The sequence below is a fragment of the Ovis canadensis genome, chromosome 2 (assembly GCF_042477335.2).
Source record: "Ovis canadensis isolate MfBH-ARS-UI-01 breed Bighorn chromosome 2, ARS-UI_OviCan_v2, whole genome shotgun sequence".
Lineage (NCBI taxonomy): Eukaryota > Metazoa > Chordata > Mammalia > Artiodactyla > Bovidae > Ovis > Ovis canadensis.
Genome location: NC_091246.1, coordinates 209590963 through 209614884, shown reverse-complemented (window position 1 = coordinate 209614884; position 23922 = coordinate 209590963).

The following is a 23922-nucleotide window of genomic DNA, read 5'->3' as shown; positions in this document are numbered from 1 at the left end:
GATGAAAACCGTATGCATCCCTCTTAGGCCAGAGACTGTGGGAACATGAAGAGAAACATACCACCACCCTAAAAAAGCTTCAGCGGAATCTCCTTTAAGCAAGTGATAAAGTCCTTGAGATGGCGTTGGATTCCATGAATGATTCATTTTCATTGACATAGATATATTAACACAGGCTCAAAAATGCATCCTCGGCCCAGAGAGAATATAGAGCCAAAGTCAGGTACTGTTTACTCTGCTGAATAAGCCTTAGAAGACTCACAAATGTTTTTTCTTGTGTAAAACTGAGAAGGAAATTAACAAGGAGTTCTTCTCATAGGCCATGAGCTTAGCCCATGTGGAAGTTAGCCTGACTGACATCTACCCAAGTCTGCTCTTTGACCTGTACTCAGCCTCCTATGTAGACCTGCATCCTGCCTTGTCCTTGGGAGCTAGGGCTGTTGGCAACTGACATGTGGCTTAAGTGGGTGCTGATGGAGGAAACCATTCCCTTCTACCTAGACTTCACCTCACCCCTGGGGCCATAGCCCCTGAGAACCCAAGAACAAAGGACAGCTTATACACCCACCCAGTTTGGTGGGGGGAGGAAGTGCTTAAAAAGGACATTGTTGGGTCAATTGGGGAAAGAATTGTGTCAATGTTAAATTTACTGAAGTTGGCAATATACTATGGTTATGTAAGAGAAGCTTTCTATTCTGAGTAAATATACACTAATATATTTAGAGGTAAAAGCCTGTGATATATGTATGTATTTGGACTTCTCCAGTGGCTCAGAGGTAAAGAATTCACCTGCAATGCAAGAGATGCAGGAGACATGGGTTTGATCCCTGAGTGGGGAAGATCCCTGGGAGGAGGGCATGGTAACCCACTCCAGTATTCTGGCCTGGAGAATGCCATGGACAGAGGAACTTGGCAGGCAGGGGGCTCTTGCGTCCATAGGGTCACAAAGAGACACAACTGAGTGACTTTCACTTTCACTTTCATATGTATGTATTTACTCTCAAAAAACTCAGAAAAATATATGTACATATATATCCATGTAGACATATAATTTACATATATATAATACATGTATATATAAAGGAGAGAAAGCTTGAGAGCAGATGATAAAACAAATGGGTAAAATGTCAACAATAGGAGAAACTGAGTAAAAAGTAAATAGACATTCTATGTTCAATTTATGTTCTTGCAACATTTCCACACGTTTGAAGTTATTTTCAAATAAAAGTTTAAAAAGGTTTATGTTTAGATTAAGGCTGTCCTCTGCCCGCAGCTCTCTGCTGTAAGTACTCTCTTGAAGGTCCCACGCCCACCCTAGTGTTCTCCACTTGACAGTCTCTCGGTGGTCCAGATCCCTATCCTTGGTGATATGATCTCTCTATAGCCCTGACGCTGTTGACCATCACCTTCTGCTTGGACTCTTTGCAGACCTTCTGCCCTGTCACACTCTGAGGATGTCATCTCAATCATTCCCAGTACTCATGTTTTAATAAATGGAGGCCCTCTCAAGATTTGGTCTTTAATTCTCTTCTCTTTTCACTCTCTCTCTTTTTCAGCACCTGGACCAGAAAAAGGAAGAGATAGTAGAAATGACTTCCAGAATTGTATCTTTACTCTTACCATTCTCCTGAATTCTAGAACTGCTTCTAGCTCAGCCTCAGCCTATTAGAGACACCCATACTCTTTCTCTCTGACTCGATCCCATTCTAAGCTTACTTTGTAGAAGATTCAGACTCATGATCCCAACCTCTTCTTTGCATCTCCTCATTCTCTTCTACAATAAATCTCCTTCTTAGCCTTCTTTGCCATGGTCATTCCTCTGACCTAGTCAGGTCCTTATCATTCTGGCTATCACTGTTAGAACAGTCTTTAACTGTTCTACTTATCTCCAAGCTCTGCATTTTTGTCCTGTCGAGAACCTATAGTTCTAAAATTCTGATCTGATTAGGTCACTCTTATGGTGGCATCTCTTCATGACTCCCTAGTATCAACAGAATAAAATTCAAATACATTAGCATTTGAAATTCTCCATAATTTAACTATATCCATCACTATAACCTTAGCTTTAAAACACCATATACTCCATGCTTCAGGGCTGGTCACTGTGCCTTGAATCCTCCTTCCAAGTACTTTATTGAGAAAGTGTGGAGGGGACCAACAGGGCTCCCCAATCACAAAGCTCGTGGCCTGAGTAGAGAGCAAAGAACAGTTTTCAAATTGTGTGCAAGCTTTTGCAGAGTACAGCCCAGGCTCCTGCCTCTAGTACTCTCCCCTAACCCCTGTTAGAGATGTGCTTCTGCATCTGGGGCTCCGACCTGTTGGGGAAATGTGTCATGCAACTGACAAGGCCTTGTCCCCTTGTCATTTGCCTGCTGCCCCTGGGTTACAGCTGAGAGATTGGCTATACCTCCCCAACTTTCCTGTGGTGGAGATCACGGAATCCTTGATACTACTGTCCCCTTAAGAAAGAAAGAAATGGGAGTCATGAGCAGAACAGACATGTGTCCTTATAAATGGGACCCTCCCCTTGACACTCACACTCCCCTTACTGTCCTGTTCTTTCCCCCAAACCCAGACTAGTGAGAAACTGCTGAGAAACAAAGTCCACAATTAAATATAAGGTCACATTTAGTTCAGCACCATTGGCTGCATAATTGGCTGATTCCATAGCTTCTTTTGGGTGACTGATACTGATGCTGAAGCTGAAACTCCAATTCTTTGGCCACCTGATGCAAAGAACTGACTCACTGGAAAAGACCCTGATGCTGGGAAAGATTGAAGGAAGGAGGAGAAGGGGGCAACAAAGCATGAGATGGTTGGATGGCATGACTGACTCAATGGACATGAGTTTGAGCAGGGTTCGGGAGTTGGTGATGGACAAGGAAGCCTGGCATGCTGCAGTCCATGGGGTTGCAAAGAGTTGGACACAACTGAGCAACTGAATTGAACTGATAGCTTCTCTCTTTATCTGCTAATACAGTGTCTAACAAACTGGCTTGCAGGGAAATTAATCCTCAGGTTCCTGAGACCCAGCTGGAGTAGGATCTGTTTCCTTCGTGGGCATCTGTTCATTTGTGAGGCTGTTGGGTGGGGGCCGGGGTGGAACTGCATGGAACTTAGTGGGGCTAAGTCCAGAGGTCCTGTGGGAAACTTACAGGGGCTCAGAGGACCAACCATCCTAAAGAGGAGTTATCAGCTTCTTGGAGGCAAGCTTTAGCCTTTTGTTAGGGTCCAGGACAAGCAGCCTAATCTTTTTCTGGGTCTCAGATTCTTCCCATGTAAAAATGGGTAATAACAACTGTTACTATACTGTCACCTACAAATAAGGATTACATAATGTCTATGCGTGACGCGCCTGGTGCCCATCAGTAGGGCAGTGATGAGACTGGAGAAGCAAATGAAGTCATGTTGCCCAAGGCAGATGTTTTCAGCCCTCAGTGGGCAGTAAAAGTGTTAGTCGCTCAGTTGTGTCCAACTTTTTGCGACTCCATGGACTGTAATTTGCCAGGCTCCTCTCTCCATGGAATTCTTTGGGCAAGATTACTGGAGTGGGTAGTCATTCTCTTCTCCAGGGGTTCTTCCCAAGCCAGGGATCAAACCTGGATCTCTTGCATTGCAGGTGGATTCTTTATCATCTTACCACCAGGGAGGGAACTGTAAATGATGGGCAGTGGGGAGAGGGCATGTCTCTCAGTAGGATGGGAGGCAGCTGTGAAGTCAACCCAGCTGGAGCAGAGTTGAAGCTTGAATTTTTAAGGAGACAGTTACTGTCACAAGGGAAGGCATCTGGGGGTGGTCCGGGTGGAACATCCCTCCTCCCAAGTTTATTCACTTACTGACTGTGGCCATAAGGACAGTATCTATCCAGGCATCATGGTTGTCATTATCATTATCCAGATTTGGAGTGTGGTTTGCACACATCTATGTCCATGAATGCATTTGATCCTCAGAACAACCTATGAAGTTAACATTTCCAGATGAGAAAATGAGGCTCAGAGAGGTTGTTATTTGCCTCACTTGGCCACAGGGCTGGGTGAGAAACGGGGATTTGAAGTCCATTATTTTCTGAGTCCAGCAGTGCATCACGCTATCATGATGACAGACACCTCTAACATTGCTGAGGGCATGCGTTGCTTATGACCCTTCTAAACATTGCTGGGAGAGGTTGTCATCAATGTCTGATTTAACTCTCTGTCCATAAATGTGCAGGTCACCAAACTCCACTGCTGGTGAAAGAAAGTGCCAGCCCTGCCGTAGACTGAAAGTGTTTGTCACAGCCAAATTCATATGCTGAAGCATAATCCCCCAAATTATGGTATTTGGAAGTGGAGTACTTGGGAGTGATTAGGTCATGAGGGTGGAACCCTCACAGGGGGGATCAGTGCCCTAATAAAACAGACCCAGGAAGGAGCTCAGTCCTCACCTCCTGGAGGTATTACTGGGAGGTGGATGTGACAACTCCTCCAACTGGACTCTGGGAGTCTGTAGAGACATCTCGATAAGCCATACTAACATCAGTATTGATTTTGAAGAAGGATTTCTTCTGTTTTCTAGGAAGGTGAATAATCATTATAGTCTTTTCACAAACTCCCCACCTTTAATTCAATATGTGAAATGGCCTCTGGGTAGACTTGGATTATGGATTATGACAACAGAACTGTGAACTTCCATGATGTTTTCAAAGGTTCCCTCATATATAGTTTCCTTCCTTCCTCCTTTTCCTCCTCTTTGAAGCCTTAGAGCTCCATGAATTGTCTGTAACCATTTATTTGAACTTTTCTTCTGAGGAAACTACTGTCCTAAACCTCACATGAGGCCACATATGAGGCCACATGACTCAGACACATGACTGTCTCTGAGCACATTGTAATTTAATGGAAGATACTGTGCCTCTTGAGAAACCTGTATGCAGGTCAGGAAGCAACAGTTAGAACTGGACATGGAACAACAGACTTGTTCCAAATAAGAAAAGGAGTACGTCAAGGCTGTATATATGTTCAAATGTACTGCACAAGTGCACTCATCTCACATGCTAGCAAAGTAACGCTCAAAATTCTCCAAGCCAGGCTTCAATAGTACGTGAACCATAAACTCCCAGATGTTCAAGCCGGATTTAGAAAAGGCAGAGGAACAAGAGATCAAATTGCCAACATCTGCTGGATCATGGAAAAAGCAAGAGAGTTTCAGAAAAACATCTATTTCTGCTTTATCGACTATGCCAAAGCCTTTGACTGTGTAGATCACAATAAACTGTGGAAAATTCTGAAAGAGATGGGAATACCAGACCACCTGACCTGCCTCTTGAGAAATCTGTATGCAGGTCAGGAAGCAAAAGTTAGAACTGGACATGGAACAATAGACTGGTTCCAAATAGGAAAAGGAGTATGTCAAGGCTGTACATTGTCACCCTGCTTATTTAACTTCTATGCAGAGTACATCATGAGAAATGCTGGGCTGGAAGAAGCACAAGCTGGAATCAAGATTGCCGGGAGAAATATCAATAACCTCAGATATGCAGATGACACCACACTTACGGCAGAGAGTGAAGAAGAACTAAAGAGCCTCTTGATGAAAGTGAAAGAGGAGAGTGAAAAAGCTGACTTAAAGCTCAACATTCAGAAAACTAAGATCATGGCATCTGGTCCCATCTCTTCATGGGAAATAGACGGGGCAACAGTGGAAACAGTGACAGACTTTATTTTTTTGGACTCCAAAATCACTGCAGATGGTGACTGCAGCCATGAAATTAAAAGAGGCTTGCTCCTTGGAAGAAAAGTTATGACAAACCTGGAAACATAGTAAAAAGGAGAGACATTACTTTGCCAACAACGGTCTGCCTAGTCAAAGCTATAGTTTTTCCAGTAGTCATGTATGGATGTGAGAGTTGGACTATAAAGAAAGCTGAACACCAAAGAATTGATGCTTTCAAGCTGTGATGTTGGAGAAGACTCCTGAGTGTCCCTTGGACAGCAAGGAGACCCAACCAGTCAAACCTAAAGGAAATCAGTCCTGAATATTCATTGGAAGGACTGATGCTGAAGTTGAAACTCTAATACTTTGGCCACCTGATATGAAGAACTGACTCATTTGAAATACTCTGATGCTGGGAAAGATTGAGGGCAGGAGGAGAAGGGGACAAAAGAGGATGAGATGGTTGGATGGCATCACCAACTCTATGGACATGAGTTTGAGTAAACTCCGGGAGTTGGTGATGGACAGGGAGGCCTGGCGTGCTGCAGTCCATGGGGTCAGAAAGAGTTGGACGTGACTGAGCGACTGAACGGAATGTTTGTATGCTTATAAAATGGCATGACCTTGTTGAATGTAGAAATTTGTTAATTAAATTTTCTTTACTTAAAAGAAAGAGAGAGACCCCCTCCCCCAAGAACTCCTGTCCCCTTCTACCATGTGAGGACGTAGTGAAAAGACCAGCAGCCATTTATGAACCAGGGACGGGTCCTCATCAGACACCAAATCTGCTGGAACCTTGATCTTGGACTTTCCACCCTCCAGGTCTATGAGAAACAACTGTCTGTTGTTTATAAACCACTGGTCTATTTTTTTACAGCAGTCTGAATAGACTGAGACAAGCCCCCAACCCCGATTGTCTTCCCAGACTTATAGGCTGAATGTGGGATGCGTGGACTGCACTTGAACACATTTCCCCCAGTTTCACTACTGAACCTCAAGCCGCTGGGTTACTCTCTCAAGATGACATGAAGGAGCTGGGTCTTTCTAATCTTGGCTCTTCTCTCCTACCAGTTCCAGTGGTAGTTGAATTCAAAGTCTGTTCCACCAGGAGTGTTCAGGAGAAAGATAAGTCCAAAGGGAAACGACTTGTTTTTAGATATTGGGAAAGAATGTTCTTTAAAAAATAGAAAGGATGTCCTTTTCTGTTTTGTTTGAATTTGCTAGGAGACATGACAACCCAGAGGTGGTCATCAATCCTTTTCCAGCCCTCCAGAATTAGGAGGAATCAGCTAGATGAGGGTGGCAGGTAGAAACAGTGATCAGATGCTCAGTGAAGGTGATGGAAGGACTCTGGTTTGCTGGAAGGGGTGCCTGCTAGCTCCACCTTGCTCCCGACCCCCTTTACTCTGGTTACCAGGTTAAACAAGTGTTATTGACTCCCACACACTAGAAAACTGAGCTGTGGGGTCTGAATTCTCCATCTGGGAGTGGATTTGAGCTCTTATCCTTCCAACAGGTCTTCCCTCCAATCAGAAAGAGAAAAATATCATATATTAATGCATATATGTGAAATCTAGAAAAATCGTATAGATGAACCTATTCACAAAGCAGAAATAGAGACGCACACAGAGAGTAAATGCATGAATACCAATGGGGAAAGGACAGTGGTGGGATGAATTGGGAGACTGGGGTTTATGTATATACACTATTGATACTATATGTAAAATAGATAACTAATGAGAACCTACGGTATAGCACAGGGAACTCTACTCAGTGCTCTGTGGTGACCTAAATGTGAAGAAAATCCAAAAAAAGAGGGGATATACGTATACATATGGCTGACTCACTTTGCTGTACAGCAGAAGCTAACACAACATTGTGAAACAACTACACTCCGGTGAAAGAGAGAGAGAGGAAAACCAATCATCCTGATTTAAAAAGAAAGTTTATTTTAAAAAGTTATTGAGATACTTGGGAGCCATTTGAAATGCCTGGGTATCTAAGGAATGTGCCTTTTCTGGAGAATTCAGCTGTTTTCAATATCTCTAAGAAAGATCGGGTAAGGGGTGGAAGAGGCTCACAAAGAGGTAGAAGGGGTTCACAAAGTTATCACAGATCTTGGAAATTTAAGGTAAATCTCATGCCATCACTTCTCTTCAACTTCCTCCTCAAACATCTTTACTAGGTTGGTAAGAAGCTAAACTGGCTGATTTAGAGTTCCATTTCCATTTCTTTCTTTCTTTTTTTTTTTTTTTTACCCTATCTTTTCAGGCAGGCTTGTTAATGAGCAGGGTTGACTAAAAGGTAGGCAGGATGTGGGAAGAAAAAAGGAGGAGCCCTGATAATCCACAAACTAGGTAATTGGGCTGTGATTAATCAAGGGCAATATTTCAGCACTGCTTCTTTTAAGGGACATGCAGAGTGAACAGAGGGAAGAGTCGGCATCTAAAAGCCTTGTAGCCTTAATGAAAAATAAATCTGGTCATCGGCGTGTTATGGAGTATGTGATATTATAAGTACTAAATTAAGGAAGACCTTGCAAGATTATTTACTCTAAGGAAGTATTAAGAAGGGTAGAATATTTATTCATTTAAGATCAAAACAACAACAAAATCCTATCAGTTTTGTAGACATTTCATAGACTTTTTTTTTTTTTTCTGGTTTGGATCTCCAGTATCATCCATTCTCCTCTTCCCTTTCTTCATGACACCCCCAGTTTCCTGTGGGGAATCAATCTCCCCTTCTCAGCTATGATTCCTCCCCCAGTGCTGATAGGGAGCATGTGATCAGCTCTAAAACATCAGTGCATAACAATTCTCCTGGCCTTGACTGGCTCCCAGTTGGCAACGTCACCCTAGCCTCCCAGAAGAGCCAAGCAGACTCAGTTTTGGGTACTGCCAGCCACTCTAGGGGGTCATGAGAAGAGAACTTCGTATGGGTAGAGTCTGATGAGGAAACAAAGCTGAGAAATGGAGAGAAAACAAATGGCCTGGCTGCATTGCTTGAGGCACTAGAACAAGCCTCCCTAGAAACCAGCCCTACCTCTAGACTTTTTCAGTTAAACGGAGCCAATAAAATACCTTGATTATTTGAGACAGTTTGGATTGGATTTTGTTATTTGAGACTGAAAACATCCTATGTGAAACAACCAACAAGAGAAGACCAAACAGGACACAAAGTCAGCACCATTGATGGGAGAGGACGAAAGAGAGAGAGACATCCAGTCAAAACTCAGCAGAACCTTCCGGCTCCACACCTGAGGGACAGAGCAGCTGATGCAGCTGCAAGTCTTAGGCCCTGTGCTGGCCTCCCATAGAGCCTAAAGTCATAGAATAAGTCTAGGTGAACCCGGGATCAAGCGTAGCAGGTGTGATCCACTGGCCACAGCCTGTATCCCTAAACTGATTATTAGCCAGAACTCACCCCTGGTGGGCAAGGGTGAGAACCTATGTGCACCCCCAGGAAGGTGCCTTGAGTGCAAAACAGGGGCATTCCTTGTTCTGACAAGTCACCAATAAGGCCAAGTTTTGGCTCCTTCTTGGGAAAACAAAAGAACTCTCCTTGCGGACTGTGAGTGAGCCTTCGTGCCAACTGTCCTTGCCTGAGGTGGGCTGTGGGGTTTTCAGAGGGAAATGACAACACACTTGTGTCGTAAAAGTCTGCTCCTGGCTTGTAAGTGGCCTGCAGCAGAAGGTTGCTTCTTTTCCTCCAGCACAGAACCTAACAACTGGGAGGTGCTCGCTAAGTGTTTAGGGAATGAATGAATGAATGAACGAGCTCCTCGGAACTGTAGCCACAGCAACTGCCTCCCCCCATCTCTCTCTGTGGAGGATCCTTAAGGAAAGGGCACACAGGGCAGAGGAGTGCGAGCAAACTTCCCTGGGGAACTGCTGCTGATGAGCAGTGACCTTGAACAAATGACCAGAATGTCAGCTCAGTGCTCTTCACCAGAACGTGGAGTCCTGACATCTACCTCACCAGGCTGATGTGAGGGTTAAATATGATGCTCAATAAACGCCAGTTCTCTTCCTCCACCCCTGCCCCACGCATTCCCAGCATTGGACAAAGAGGCACAGTGTTTAGGCTGGGGTGTATCTGCCCAGAAGTGCACTGACGCGCCTTTTTGTCTTTCAGGAAATTCTCTGCCATAAAAGAAGGCCCTGCCACTGGGGCATCCCCTACTCTTGGGAACATTTGCAGTTTCCTATTGCTGCCGAAACAAATGGCCACAGGTTTAGTGGCTTAAAATAAGATGAATTTATACTCTTACAGTACTTACCAGAGGCCAGGAGTGGGAAATCAATTTTATTGGGTTGAAATCGTGGTGTTAGTAGGGCTGGGCCCTCCTGGAGGCTCTAGAGGAGAACCTACTTCTTTACCTTTTTGGTTTCCGGCGGCTGCCTTACTCCTTGGCCTGTGGCCCTTCCTCCATTTTTTTGGCTATTATTATGTGGCATGTGGGATTTTAGTTCCCTGACCAGGGATTGAACCTGCACTCCCTGCAATGGGACTGTGCAGTCTTAGCTACTAGACCGGCCGGGAAATCCCCTTCCTCCATTTTCAAGAAGCGTCACTCCAGTCTCTGCTTCAGGCCTCGTATCGCCCTCTCATCTTCTGTAGCCAAATCTCCCCGTACCTCCCTCTTATAAGGACACTTGTGATGACATTCAGGGCCCACCCAGATATTTCAGGGTGATCTCCCCATCTCAAGAGCCTCCGTTCAATTGCATCAGCAGATTCCTTTTCAGCAGGTAAGGGGATGTTTTCAGGTTCCAGGGATTAGGACCTAGATATCACTGGGGGTCACCCTTCTGCCAATCACAGGAAGCAAGTCATGGGGAAGTCTGGTTGACCCAGGCCACTCTTGGGGGCCTGCATCTCTCTGCCTTGGTGATGGCCACACCACTAGGGGAGAAAAAAGGCACTTCTTAAAGGGTTCCGTGGCTGCCCTGTGAGTTGCGTTTTCTTTGCTGGTGAATTCATTCTGCTGACCATCGTCATTTGTCAAAGGCAGTGGGCAATAAACGTCCTGGCCACATTCATCTTATTCCTCCCCACCCCTGGATGCCGGTCCATGCATGCCACGCCTGCTGGCCCGGTGGCTCTCCCACACCCTCTTGACGCCTCTGGGGACACCCAGTTGGTGACCTGGCTCCACTTCAGGTTACCAGCCCATCCTGAGCGGCAGGTCTGAGCTCTCTCCAAGGCTTGGAAAACACTGTTCTACTGGTTGGATGAGACTGGTGGTCTTTTGAGCCTGTGGTATGTGTTCAAACTCCAGGAAAGTCTTTCTGACACAGGCCTGGGCTGGGCTTCCCAGAGCATTTCACTGGGCATTGATGTCAGTGAAAACAAAGTGAAAACACAGGGCCCTGCTTAGTGGGGCTTTGTTCTTTCAAGTCCTTCAAGCCACACAATTCTGCCCCACCTCCCCTCTTCACTGGGCTGGGATGTTCTGACATTCAGCAAGAGCAGTACAGCTGGTACACAGGTGGTTGGAGAAATGGCTTCAGAGAGCCATCCTTTCTAGAAGGATGGGGAAAAAGAAAGGGAGAGAAAATTCTCCTCAAACTCTGCAGGAGGGAGATAGTTCTTGTCAGGACCAGGATTAAATTGAGATGTTGCTCTGGCTGTTATTTCTGAGTGACTATATGGGTTGAGATATTAATTTTTAATAGCAAGAAGGATGTACATGTTATAACCACCTCTAAAAAAATAGAGCTAGGTAAGAACAATCCTAGGTGCTGGGAAATCACATTTTACATGTATTTCTCATGGATGAATACAATGTATTCATCCAATGTTTTTATTCAATGTTCTCATCTGGACAGAAATGAACACATTTTACTAATTCGACTAATTGGGTGGGAGGCCTAAATGAGATGTCTGAGTTACTATTTTTTTTTTTTTTGAGTTACTATTTTTAAAAAGAAATGCAGTTCTATTATTTTCAAGGGCTTTGAGCAATGAAGCTAACAAGATGTTACCTAGGAGACATATTTACGGATTCATTCTTGAGTTATAAAAGCCTCTAATTTAGAATTCAGCTATTGTGAGGGCAACAACAGTGAGTTGAAGATATGTTCTTATGGCAGGTGGGGATGTATTGGGTATTTTGACTCAGAGAAAACATTAACTCCTTTTGTGTTAATCTCCCTGGAAATCAGTGATGCAGATTTAGGCACCAGTGACCAGGCACACACACCTCATACTCCAGTTCTAATTCACAAAGCAAACCATGACATCTTAGAGCAGGAAAGATCTCTGCAGTCATCTGGTCAACCACCATCTCTTGATCCATGAAGAGTTTGAGGACCAGAATGGTGAGGTGATTTATCCAGCAAGAGAACCAGGACTGGGATGTGACTTTCCTGCTCCCAAGTCCATTTTCTTTCCTCTTTTACTGCTCCCTCTTAGACGTCTATGGCCATATTAGAGATGGGCTGATAGAGAAGAAAAAGGGAGGCACAGATTTTGAGAAAACCATGAATCATCTGAGTGTGATTTCTAACTGGATTGGGAGCACGTTACTGTTTATGCTTGCTCTCTGCTGGGAAGCAGACCCTGGGACCGTGGAGTGAACACAGCAGTAAAAGCAACAGATGCCATTTCTCCAGTTGCTTGCTCTGTGCCAGACATTTTACTAAGCACTTTACATGGATTAACTCACTTGATCCTTAAAATAGTCCCACGAAGCACCTACTATTATTCCTGTTATACCTGTGAAGAAACTGAGGCAAGAAGAGATTAAACAACTCACCTAAGACCACTAGTGACTGAGCCAGGACTCACATTTAGCCCGTCTCAGAAAACTAAAAATAGAATTACCATATGAACCAGCAATCACACTCCTGGGCATATATCCAGACAAAACTATAATTCAAAAAAATACATGCACCCTTATTTCATAGCAGCACTAGTCACAATAGCCAGGACATGGTAACAACCTAAGTGTCCATCAACAGAGCAATGGATAAAGAAGATACAATACATATATACAATGGAATACCACTCAACCATAAAAAGAATGATATAATGCCATTTGCAGCAACATGGTTGGACCTTGAGATTATCATACTGAGTGAAACAAGTCAGAAAGAGAAAGACAAATACCATCTGATATTACTTATATGTGGAATCTAAAATATGCCGCAACTTCATGGATCTATCTATGACACAAACAGAATCACGGACATCGAGAATAGACTCGTGGTTGTCACGGGGAGGGGAGTGGGAGATGGATGGGTTGGGGTTAGCAGATGCAAACTGGTATGTACAGAATGGATGAACAATAAGGTCTACTGTATAGTACAGGGAACTATATTCAATATCCTGTGATAAACCATAATGGAAAAGAATATGGAAAAGAATGTATATATATATATATATATATATATATTTATATAACTGAGTCATTTTGCTGTATAGCAGTAATTAACACAACATTGTAAACCAACTATATTTCAATAAAAAGAAAAATCCAACTCATCTAACTGCACAGCCATCTCCCACCTGGTACCACTCTGCTCTAACCATTGTGCTCTCTCCAGAGCCTCCCAGTAGGTGGCACAAAATACTGGCCCTTCACCTACTGTAGGTACAGGAACAGCCTGGAGTGGCAGGAGCCACCTGATTGCTTGCAAACAATCTTATCTGCTGTCTCTGGGTTATTATCATGTTATCATTATAGTGTGTGATTGTTTCTATATGCCTGTTTGTGACACAGGTTGGGAGACACTGCTGTATTGTGTACCACAGTTTCAGTCAGTGATTCAGTTCATTTCTGTATCATTCATGCTGTCTGGTTAGCACAGGATAAAATAAAGCCATAGGTTCAGCCCTAAGGGTTGGCAATTTAGTCCCCCACTTGCTCCTCAGGGAGCTGTCTCAAAAGAATGAGGGAGGGAGGGCCAGAGTGTGTCTGGATCTGTGTAAGCGATCACCTCCCAGAAAGGCTATGGAGCACCTGCCCTCTGGGTACAGAGCAGCCTCCTCATCTGTGTGTACGAAGGGCAGGAACTTCCAATTCATGGAGGACAAAGTATAAAGTGAGGATCACAGAGCGCCTTTTATTTCTCTCTTTGTTGGGCAACTTTCCATCAAAAAAAACCTTCTCTACCTGTCATGCAGGGTCATCTGCATTTTGTATTGGTGTTGCGATGATATATTCTTTGAAGGAGAACTACCTGTTCTGGAGATGTCAAGGTTAGAGGAGTCAGCAATTATGAGCTTATGAGATAATGACATGTGTGTTTAGTGTGATGGTAAATTATACTGTAGGAAAAAACTTTAAGATTTGGAGTAAACTCTTTTCCCATATAAACTTACTGCCTCAGGAAAACTGTGGTTAAAATGATAAATTACCAGGAAACTTCAAATTGCCCCTAGAGAGCCAAAATAGAAGTACAAGAAGAATCATTGTTGAAATCATCCCAAATTAGAAGTAATGATTATTCAATTAAAAATAAGTGAGTTATACTTTTTGTTTATATGGTGTCTTCTAGCAGTGGTTGGCCATAAGGCTCAAAGGGAAATCTAGTAATCCTAAACTGCAGTTTCCTCATCTCCATGATGGGTATGCTACCCTACACAGCAGCTAACCAACTTGCTACAAATCTCCAAAGCAGCAGCATCCTCTCCTCTTTTGAATGAATCTATTTTAGTGGTCTCCATGGTCGGACCGTTCTAGTGTCTACCCTATCTCTTTGCGTCATGACATAAACCCACAACTTCTTGCCTTGTCCTAGGAAAATGACAGACACAGTCAACTCCTCACATTCTTAGAGAGTATGTCTTAGGTCAACCCCTAACCTCTCTTAACCCCTAACCCTAGCTACCAAAACAGCGAGGGCTTACTTCCCATGACTTCCATTTGGGGAAAGAGTTGTCTCCATGCCCTCTCCAAACCCACCTCACAGTGGAGTTCCAGGGTCCACACCCAGATATAATGCGGCAGTGGACAGGGTGGTCTCCATGGGTTCTGCTTGTCTCCATGATTCCCTGTTCCATCTGCAGACGGCCAGTGCCGCGTAATGTGGCAGAATACACTTGTGGCTGCTTCACTTCTCAAACACCCAGGAGGTACGAGGTCTGCAGGAAAGAGTAGGAGAGGCACCCTTCTGAAAGGGCAGGACTGGTCCGGGTACCACTGCATGCTGGCCTGGGATCTTGGGCATCTCAGGCAGGCCTTTGGAACCTCTCTGTATCCTTATCTGTGTAAGGGAAAGTAGCACCTACCTCACACAGCCTCACAGGGTGTTGTTAACATCAGAGATGTGGATGTCATTGAAAAGCTCATGGTTCCCTCAGCTCAGCCCAGAAAGGTTAAACTGGTACTCTTTAGCCAGAGCCATTCAGCCAGAGCCCAGTGCTGAGTCTAGTTGGGGGAGAAGATGGAATTAAATATAGTATGCTATGCTACGCGAAGTCGCTTCAGTGTCCAACTCTATGCGATCCCATAGACAGTAGCCCACCAGGCTCCCCCATCCCTGGGATTCTCCAGGCAAGAACACTGGAGTGGGTTGCCATTTCTTTCTCCATAAATATAGTATAGAAGTGAAATGACGTCACTCAGTCGTGCCCGACTCTTTGCGACCCCGTGGACTGTAACTTACAAGGCTCCTCTATCCATGGAATTTTCCAGGCAAGAGTACTGGAGTGGGTTGCCATTTGTGATCCAAATTATTGGGCTATGCTTTACTGAGTTAAAGATTGCTAACTTTTTTTTTTTTGGCCACACTGCTTCCTATTCCCAGCCTAGGGATCAAACCCAGGACCCCAGTGGGGTAGTGTGGAGTCCTGGACCACCAGGGAATTCCTGCTGACAGCTTTATAATTGTGTGATATCTTCCCTTCATTTCTTGTGGTCATAGCCTCAACGTGTGTAACAAGTATTCCACAGAGAAGGAAAAGCAATCACCTAGAGGGTTATTGTAATTCCCTCAGCATAAGATCAGAAAGTAAGTCCTTTGTGTTAAGACCAGTCAATAGAAGACCCTCATCCAAATACAAATATGTACCTTGGGAAGGGTAAGCTATTGACAGCTGCTTCTGCATTGTCACAAGGAAATCGGTTAATTTCCTAGCAGACAGCCCTGGAGAGATGGAAGTGTTGTCTCGGAGAGGGGATGGGTATGTTTGCCTCCTTTCAGGGCAGGGTGCTGAGCAACAGGGAGTTTGCAGTGGCAGAAAGGGCACTGAACTTCAGTCTTGGGTCCGCCGTTTGTACAATGTGTGACTTTGGGCACCTCGCTTACCCTCTCTGAGCCTTCACCCTCTCTTCTGAAAATAGTATGGATGCACATATACCCCACAAGGCGGCTCTGAGAATGGAGACGTGGGATGTGGGTGTGTGCGCTTTGTAAGCCAGGAAGGGAGACGCAAATGCTGGTTGTTAGCATGACTATGATCTCTGTCTGGTTTGGATACGGGGTCAGCATGGAGAGAAGTATAAATCATAAGCCAGTTACTTTGCTAGGGACCCTGGGCATGTCAGGCATGGTGTGTGTGTGTGGAGGAGGGGACGGGCTCTGTGAAAGGCATCAGTCACCGGGCGTAACATAACTGTAACAGCTTCCATTATGGAGCCCCTACTGGGTGCCAGGCACTGTGCTCACCACCTGCTTACATTACTTTGAGCCCTCATAACAACCCTGACATTATTGTTTTTTGGATGAAGCGACTAGCTCAGAGAGGGAAAGTAGTGGTCCAAGGTCTCACAGCTAATGAAGGCTGAAGCTAAGACTCAAACAGAGGCTGGGTGAACTCCAAGGCTCATGCCCTTGGCACTCCCTTCTCCTATGTCTCTCTCTTTTTATTTGTAGATCTTGTGCTCCTCAAACCTTCCTCAGGGCAGCCTGGGTTTACACAGGATACAGGGAGATCCCAGCACTGTTCCAACTCTGTCAACAGAGGCAGCAGCATGGCCCTGAAATCAAACGGGTTCCCTGGATATTCACTGGGCGGGCTGGAGCTCCCAAGTGAGAAGTAACCATCCGTGCTTGATGTTACCCCAAAGCGCCTGTTCCTCATTTGGGGCATTAGTGGTTGTAACAGAAGTAGTAATATTTCAACAACACTGGTGATTAGTTACAGAAGGAGCCAAGTGGCAGCTCATCTCCATGTAAAAAGTGCTGCGGGCCTGTGAGGCCCCCTGGCCTGTGCTGCCCCATGTCAGCAGGGTGCGTATTCCCTACCTGGTGCCCAGCTGGCAGTGCAGAGCCTCGTGACACAAACCTCTTCTAACTCACAGAGTTCCTAATCAGCCTTCAAGGCAAGAAAAATGGAAGAAAAGCAACAGGAAAACAGCAGCAAGCAAACCAGTGGGGGTGTAGAATTCCAGCCCCCCTCCAAGAGGGGACTAACCCTTTGTGCATGCAGGGACCGGTCCCAGCTCAGTATCTCCCCACAGAGAAGAGTGTGGCAATGGAGCCGGAAGGAGACAAACAAGCCTGAAAGTCCAAACACCTATTTTTAAATTCTGGGGTCTTAGTCCAGCCTTAATTGGATATCACTTGCTTGCTAACTCAGGCGCTGGGCTGGGCGTGTGTGACTTGGAAAGAGGAATGGGGGGCGATCTGTTTCCATCACATAATCCTTCACCCACAGGAAATGGAGGGACTGCTGGCTTCCTCCTGAGGCCTCTTGGACCAGAAGGCTGACTTTGGAGGTGTGCACTTTCACACCCTAGGCGTCTACCATCAGGGAACCGTGGGGCAGACGGGAAGGAAAACATCCCGCCATCGGCTGGGCTTGCCTTCTGCTCTGTGGGAGGGGTGGGGACCAGCCCAGGCAGAGGCCTGGCCAGGACACGGAGGGGTGTTACTGTGTGGCAGAGCCAGGAACAAATGTGGGTGAAGTGGACGTGGTTTAATTTAGCAAAGGAAGTGTCATAACTGTCTCTTTCGTAACCACAAGGTACAAACTCTGGGAAAAATGACTGCACGTCTTATTTAAAGATATATATATATATATATATATATATGCACACACACACATGCACACACACACACCCATGAGTATGAATAATGCAAACAAGATTCTTTTTTTTTTTGCTTCATGCTAAGATTTTTGACCTACAAATCACTGTTCGTGTTAAAGTTTCTTTTGAAGGCACTCAGTTAACCTCAAGATTAAAATAATATTCTGCCTTTATTTTCCCAATTTTGAAGCTCCCCATCTCTTCTCTTAAACCTTGATCATGCCCGGGATACAGTTTCTGTACATTTCTGCCTGTGGAGAAAGACCTCAGATCAATCAAGTGACTTTACTGATCTAATAGACACTACCAGGTCTACTACCTGTCAGTGCAGAAGGATGTCTGTATTATCACAAGGTGGTCCCTGTGCTCCTAGTGAAAAGATAGAAACAAAGTGCCTGAAGTCAAAGCTGAGATGGCCAGAAGTCTGGGAAGATCTGACCTCCCTTCTCTCAACCAGGGTGCTTTCTCTATGTCATTCTTAGAGACTACCTACATTTAACCTCTTTTCTGTTCTTGTGTATTATATCATTAATGCCAATTGCTAATATTATTGAGTGTTTTCCTGAGCTAGGCACTGTGATAAATTGATTACATTTCCCCTATGTGTCTTCCTGTTAAGCTGGTACTCTTCTCCCATTTTCAGATGAGGAAATAGGGCCTCAGAGGCCCAACAGCTCATGGTTGGTGAGGCCTGTGCTTGAGCCTCCACAGCTTGTCTTCAAATCCTATGCACTTTTTACTGCCTAAATGTCTTCAGCAACCTGTAAAACAGGTGAGGTCATGGAACTCAGCTCAATGTTAGGCTGGATGGGAGGGGAGTTTGGGGGAGAATGAATACACGTATCTGCATGGCTGAGTGCCTTCAAGTTCACCTGAAACTATCACAACATTGTTAATTGGCTATATCTCAATATAAAATAAAAAGTTTTAAAAAAAAACAACCAAAACAGATGTTATTCATCCTGTTGCCAATAGAGAAATTGAGGCTGATGGAATGCAAGTGACTTGCCACTTTCCCAAAGTTTTGCCGCTGGGAAATAGCAAAGCTGGAACTTGAGTGTTTTGACTCCAAATTCATTGCTCTTCCTCTGACCCTTGCAGCAGCCCTGGGTTGCTGGCAAATGCAGAAAGGATAGAAAGCTGAGTTCCCGGTTCCTCCAGGGTCCCTTGCCTCGGCCTGTCACTACCTAAAAGCCCTGGATTCAGGTGCTTAGGTCTTCTTAGGCCTTGGGCTGAGGAAGCTATGTGCCCCTCCAAGGCCTCTTTCATCAAAACCACTTTCCAGTTCAATTTAACCACAAGCGTCCTCACCTGGGTTTGGCTACATTATTGCTCAGGGTCCCTCTTGAGTTCTTTCCATTAAGATCCCCCTTCAAAGTCCCACTTCTATAGGAGGCCTTCTTTCTGTCTTTGGCTCAGGTTACTCTACTTAAGGGCTTCCCTGCTGTCTCAGTGGGAAAGACTGCCTGCAATGCAGGAGATGCAGGTTCCCCGGGTTGGGAAGATCCTCTGGAGAAGGGACCAGCAACTCACTTCAGTATTCTTGCCTGGAAAATCCCGACAGAGTGGCCTGGTGGGCTACAGTCTATAGCAAAGAGTTGGACACAGCTAAAGTAACTGAGCACGCACTCTACTTAAAACCTTCTTGTCTTTTGAGTTGACTGTTTTCTCCTTCATTTTTCTGCCCTGGGTCCATGAGAGTCTATGCTAGATTTCAGATGTGGCTTCTCTATAATATGAAAACTCCCAGCACCCCTGGGAGGCCCCCCATCTATGAGGAATTTGATCACCCAACAGTACCCTCCCCTGTACACACTCCAGGCCCAGCCCCTACTCCTGTTGCTCCCACTTTGGGTTCACCATCCTGGAAAAGGTTCAGGGTGGTGATGGAGTTAATGCAATCCAATCGGAACCTGTGAGGAAGAGCTTGGCACTAGTATAAACCTCCCCACTGCCAGGGCGGCCCTGTTCTCCATCATGTTCTGCTCCCTCTCCCCAGTAAAATGACCCATTTAAACCAGATTTTTCTTATTAACAAGCTTCCTACTAAATGGCTTCAGCTGTGCTTGTTGATTTATAGGGCTTAGGAAGCCCTGCTCAGCTGTGCCCCTCCCTGTTGGTCAAGGGCCTGAATCGTCTTGTCCTGGTGACACTGGGGGAAGGCAGAAGCCACCTTCCAAGTGGCAACTCCAGAAAGGGCTTCTTCTTTCCTTCTTAATATTTTAATTTTGGAAATGTTTGAACACACAAGATTAGAGAAAATAACATAGTGGAACCCCTTGAACCATCAGCTTGCCAGTCTTATTTGATTTGCTTCTCCCTGGTTCCCAAACTAACCTCAAGATAGATTATTTTAACTTGAATCCCGAACATTTTGTCATTCCACCCGTCTCAGTATATTTTCTAAGAGATAAGACTCTCTGTCCTTTTAACATAACCACAATGCCATGAACACATCTAAAAATATTAATACGTTTTTATTTTTTCCCTTCATTTATTTTTAATTGAAGGATAATTACAATATTGTGCTGGTTTCTGCCGTACGTCACCGTGAATCAGCCACAGGTATACATAGCTCCCCTCCCTCTTGAGCGTCCCTTCCACCTCCCTCCCCATTCCATCCCTCTAGGTTGTCACAGAGCCCTGGTTTGAGTGCCCTGAGTCATACAGCAAATTCCCACTCGATTTTAGACATGTTAGTGTATATGTTTCCATGCACTCTCTGTATTCGTTTCACTTTCTCCTTCCAACCCCTGCCCCCGTGTCCATAATTCTGTTCTCTATAACAATCTGTTTTTAATATTATCTAATATCCATTCAATGTTCATATTTTCTTGATTGTCTCATAATTTTTAAATACTTGATTCATTTAAATCAGGATCTAATCAATGCTCCCAAGTTCATTTGATTTAATATGACTCAAGTTTGTTTTTAATCTAGAACGGTTCCTCTCTTTTTTTTTCAAGGACATCTTGATGTAGACGAGTTCCGGAAACATATGTACACTGTGCGATCACCAACACGGATATGCTGAAAACACCCTTGTCAGCACAGACCTTTCCTATAACAAGGGTTATTTATGTCCTTGGGTATGGTCCTAACCCACAAACCTCTGCCTGCTGTCCCTCAGAGTATCTTAAAAAGGCTAAATTGCATGTGAAAAGATGATCAATGTCGCTAATCATCAGGGAAATACAATGAGATATCACCTTTCACGTGTCAGAATAGCCATCATCAAAAAGGACACAAATAACAAACGTGGACAGGGTATGGAGAAAAGGGGGCTCTTCTACACTGTTTAGGAATGTGAACTGGTGCAGCCACTGTGGAAAAAAGTATGGAGGTTTCTCACAAAACTAAAAATAGAACTGCCATATGACCCAGAAATTATACTGCTGGGTATATATCTGAAAAACAGAAGCACTAATTTAAAAAGATAAATGTATCCCAGTGTTCATAGCAGCATTATTTACAGTGCCAAGATATGGAAGCAACATAAATGTCCATCAACAGAGGAAAGGTTAAAGAAGACATGACATATATATATTTGCACCCTGCTGCTGCTGCTGCTGCTAAGTCGCTTCAGTCGTGTCCGACTCTGTGCGACCCCATAGACGGCAGCCCACCAGGCTCCGCCATCCTGGGATTCTCCAGGCAAGAACAGTGGAGTGGGTTGCCATGTCCTTCTCCATGCACGCACATGCACACACACACACAAATATATATACAATGGAATATTACCTGCCTGTAAAAAAGAACAAAATTTTGCCATTTGCAGCAACACGGATAGACTTGGAGGGCATTAAGCAAGTGAAATAAGTCAGAGAAAGACAAATACTATCTATCACATATAGATAGTGATAGATAGATCTATAGATCACTAGATAGATCTATAAATCACTAGCTCTATCGATATATTTATCTATTGATAGATCTATAGTGATAGATAAATATAACAAACTAGTGAATAAAGCAAAAAAAAAAAAAGAAGCAGAATCACAGAAACAGAGAAGAGAGTAATGGTCAACAGCAGTTGGGTGTGGAGGGGAGGCCAAATAGGGATAGGAGATTATACAGTTAAAAAACGGGTAATTATGGCATTATATGAAATCATGTGTGTGAAGCTTTTGAAAATTGTAAAGCACTACAGAATTGAACAAATCTTTCATTCAAAAAAAAGGAAGGTTAAATCATCTTACCCCAACACTGGCTGCAATAATAGGATTCTACAGTGCTGATTAGTACCAACCCCTTCACCCCGATAACATATTTATTAGTACATCATGACTGAATAACAATAAAGCATTTACCACAGCTCACCAGGGTTGGTCCTCTACCATCTCTGGTTTCCCAGATGAGGACATAAATACGGGGATCGAAGAATCTGGTCTACTCTTTCTGATCAGTGGACGTGGGCTTTGAAATCAAATTATCTGATGGATGCACCCACTGCTTAACCTTCGAAGGGCCCTGTCTCAGGGCACAAGCTCTCAGGGCCTTTGTTGAGCTTCCAAGCTCCTCACGCAGGGCCAGAGGGGAGGGTGAGATCTGGATCATGAATGTGTTTGCAGTCCTGGGGAGAGGTGAGGGCAAGGAAGCTGCAGAGGCACGGAGCTCTGGGTCTGCTGCGGATGGATTCCCTCTGTCCGACCTGGGCTTGTGCCCAGCCCCACCAACTCCCCAGGGAGGCTGTGAACAGGCCTCCCCACCTCCTCTCTTTCACAAGCCCACACAAACCATCATTACCACATCTCTCAAGCCCGCACAAATACCACATCCACATGCCCTCAGATCCACAGCACTCAGCTCACAGGCCAGCCCCCACACAGCTCAGACCTGCAAGCACATACTTGTCCCCACTCCACACACACACACACACACACACACACACTTCACTGTGAGGAATAAACACAGACCCTGTAGGCTCTGCGAAGGCGGGGGGTAGGGGGCGCTGGTGATTTCCCTACGGCAGCCAGAACTAAAGGCTACCTGACTTTAGATAGATTGTTTATTGTCTATCCATCTATCTATGTTTAATGAAAAAGAAACTGAAAGTGGCTCAATTGTGTCCAACTCTTTGCGACCCCATGGACTATAGCCCACCAGGCTCCTGTGTCCATGGAATTCTCCAGGCAAGAATACTGGAGTGGGCAGCCATTCTCTTGTCCAGGCCATCTTCCTGACCCAGGGATGGAACCTGTGTCTTCTACATTGCAGGCAGTTTCTTTACTGTCTGCGCCACCGGGGAAGCCCATCTATGTCTAATAGGTCTTTTTTCGTTCTGCAAAAGGCAAAAGCTTTGGAGCTCCTGGTCTCTGTAGGTCCAGGGAATCTAGAAGGAGCTTGACAGTGGCCAGTGTGGAAGGGTTACAAGCAGGTGAGCAACCGGCTGGATAAATAGGGCTAAGTGGGATCTCTCCCCACCCTCCCCAACCATCTGAAGGAGGGGAGCACTAATCTGTGGTTCTAAGAGATAGAAAAACACCAACTGCTAGCAAGATAATCCAATTTCCTTTTTCCCTCTCTCTGAAGGGGACTGCCCCAGCCCTCCTGCTCCAACTTCACGCTGAGTTTCAGTCTGGCTAGAACTCTTTACCCCTGCAGCAGAATTCATATCAAAGCCTCAGCCCCCCAGGGTTCATTAGGAGGCATTTATTTCTGCATATTCTTGGAGAGCAGGAGGCAGGATAACTTATTCGCAATGCAAATTGCTTGGCTGTAATTTCAACTCTCCCTCCCTTCTCACAGGGAGATTTTGCAGGTCATTAAAAATATATGATTGCCTCCAAAATAGCAGGGAGAGACACTCTGCTGGGCTGGATCAGATGCTGGTGCTGGAAGGCTCCTGAATGATGTGGTGTAGATGCCAGGCCCTTGCTCCTGTTCCAGCCTCTAGACCCCAGATCACAGCGATGGTGGCCCAGATGGGATGCAGACCCACTCTGTCTTCATTTCTGTCTTGCCTTTTAACTGCTGTGGAGCTTCTGAGCTCTCAGTTTCCTCCTTTATAAAGAGGAATAAATAAGCAGCACCTGGACCCAAAGCACATGGTTCAGAGTAGCTCTTTGGGCTAGGCCCTTCCCTACCCCATTGTTGTCAAGTTCAATGACCCCTTTGTTCATTCCATTGCCTTCCCCAATGTGGGTTCCTGGGACCCAGGAAAGGAAGTGTTGCTTGGATCTTCTGGTCATGATGAGGGTTTCACTTGGTGTTTACAGAGTTACTGTGGGAATTCAAAAGTCCCAGAAGTC